General features: G+C 47.2%; 1 protein-coding gene across 1 annotated transcript in view; it reads left to right on the top strand.

The window, feature by feature from the left end:
• The first annotated feature begins 41 nt into the window (after positions 1 to 41).
• LOC137961203 (uncharacterized) overlaps positions 42 to 2,363 on the top strand; it is a 6,075-nt gene continuing 3,753 nt past the window's right edge. Inside the window, exon 1 of the mRNA XM_068808357.1 lies at positions 42 to 2,363. This exon is cut by the window's right edge and continues 3,753 nt beyond it. The gene's annotated coding sequence lies outside the window, so the exon portion shown is untranslated.

The raw sequence follows: 2,363 nt of genomic DNA, 5'->3' as shown, positions 1-2,363 counted from the left end.
TCCATACCATAAGAAAGGAAAGCGTAGAATCGGAACGGAAGAGTATTAGCGCTAAAAAATACCGGTTTTGATCTAATTAACTTGTCTTGTGCACCCGAGCTACTTTTGAACAGAGGCTTCGTAGCCCATTTTCCTTCCGGTCTTAAGAATCTAAAAAAACTAGTCAATTATGCCACTTTTGAAGCGCCATAAGCAGCCAAGCATAGTGGTTCGCTCAAGCAAAGCAATGGAGTTTGCGAGACTTCAAAGCGTTCCGGTAGTGCTTCTAGCAAAGAAATAGTCAAATAAGAACCTCAATTTCATTCGATTACACACGACGACAGAAGTTCTCGAAAGAGCTACTTCAGAATGAATGAAAGCTACATCAATCCACAGGAATGAAATTCTAGATATTCTCGTAAAGTAAAGCCGACTCATTAATGAGCCCTCAAAGGGCAGCGGCAGCCTAAGGAACAAGGAAGAGGCTCGGCTTGCTTTCTCTGTTGGTTGAATTCGCCACCACTAGGTGGCGGCTCTCGATTGCTGCTTGATTACCTATGTCGCTTGCGTTAAGCTTTCTTTCTGCCGCTTTCAGTTCCGCACCAAATCGTAGCAAAGCGCAGATGCGGTAGCAATTTATGAAAGCTGAGCTGCCCTTTAGCTTAGTAGCTGCGAGACCTGTCAAGTTCCGCTCTTCCCACTTGATCCTGCAAGCCTATACTTCTAGCTTTTTTTGCTGTCACTGCAATCGTTGGAATTGGTTGGTCGCTTGCTTGATTGGAAGGACTGCCGCCTTTCTCTCTTAGCTTAGCTTGACTGATCGTGTAGCAACGAGCTGCTTGAATAAGAAAGCAAATGCATTCAACCCGCATGATCGGCCATTTCCCGATTGAACCAACACAGCTGTTCCGCTTCCCCCCACCTACCTTCTCTGAACGAGCTCTTTCTATCCGTTCAAAACCCTGACTTCCCTAAAAGCTGGATCTATCTCTTCCTCCGAGTCGTGCCAACATTCGTGCCTCACCATTTCTAGTGATTTTCTGACAGTCGTGACATCGCTCCGCCAAACCCAGTGTGGACCAGGAGGGTAGTGACACTTGTCTATAAAGAAAAAGGGGAACGATCCGCTTTGCGAACCACCACCGTTGACAAGTCTCCTTAACGAAACAGAAAAAGTCACCGAGGGGCCGAGCGCGAGCTTCGTCCAGAGCTTGACCAGGGGATGGTTGAGTGCGCAAGGAAGAAACTCAAGCAAGAACCAGACCGATCCACCAAAAAAATCAGTGAAAAACGCTCTCCATTTGAACTTGGCTTGAAGGCCCAAAGAAGTGAGATAAAAATCTTTCGACAGGACTGAAAGGAAAGAAAGGAGCAAGTGTCGTGTGCAAGTGTGGCTTTCAAGCTTGTCTCCCTGTTGCTAAAAGCCTGGAGACCGGGGGTGCTTAGGACCAGAGGTGCTTGCGGCCAGCAGGAAGTTGTTCTGGCTTTAGAGCTGAGACCAGAGGTGCTTGCAGACCTGAGGTCGCGGCAGCTTGCTTGCTAAGGTACGAAAACGTGCTGGTAAGTGAACGAACCTGTGAATTCTCGCGGCAGGCGTTCTCGAGGTCTTTGGTCCAGTGAAAGCCTTCTTTCGAAACCAAGTCGTAGTGACGAAAGGAAGGCAGACGCGCAGGTCAGATCAGCCCGCCGCTTATTTATATCGTAGTTCCACTTTAAGATCGTGGAGCAACACCAAAAGGAGTGAGCTTATTTGGTTAGGAAGCGAGAGGAAGAGTGAAGGTCGACAGGCAAAGAATGGCTTGAGTGAAAGCTGGAGTGGCACAAGACAGATTGAAAGCAAAGGGAAGGGAGCAATCAAACTCAAGCGCGTTAGCGCAACGCGCGCTAGGCGAGGGTTGGTGTGGCAAATAGGGCCGTTGCTTCTTCCTCCTCATTTATCTTCCTGCTCCTGCATCGGGAGTTAGGAGTCTCAGTCCGTCCCTGTATTACTCGAAAGGAAGTCTTTTTGGACCCCTTCGGGAATTAATTCTTCTTGGCAGCTACCCGCAGTCGTTTGGAACCGGGGATTCTACTGAAAAAGGCAATGAATAATATTCTATCTAATAATAATAATAAGAAATATACTTAAAAAAACTAAACGAAACGAACTCTTTGGTTGGATCGGAGAGGGACTTCTATAAAGATCTTTCCACTCATTCATCATACTAAAAGTCGAAGTCACGGCATGGGGGGCTCGGAAGAAAAACGAGAATCGGTGTCGTGGTGGTGCTACGAGATGGCGATTTCTCGTATAGAAGAAGAGATCCGCGGACCCATTGATTTGATTGACCATAGATGCGAACCGATCGACCGGTATCTAAGATAAGTAGTTCTTCTATCGTTCA

This window comes from Aristolochia californica, unplaced genomic scaffold (genome assembly GCF_029961685.1).
Source record: "Aristolochia californica isolate CCGP_79_NKW_82.1479 unplaced genomic scaffold, dmAriCali1.0.hap1 SCAF_321, whole genome shotgun sequence".
NCBI classification, from domain to species: domain Eukaryota; kingdom Viridiplantae; phylum Streptophyta; class Magnoliopsida; order Piperales; family Aristolochiaceae; genus Aristolochia; species Aristolochia californica.
This window is presented reverse-complemented; position numbering and strand designations above follow the sequence as displayed.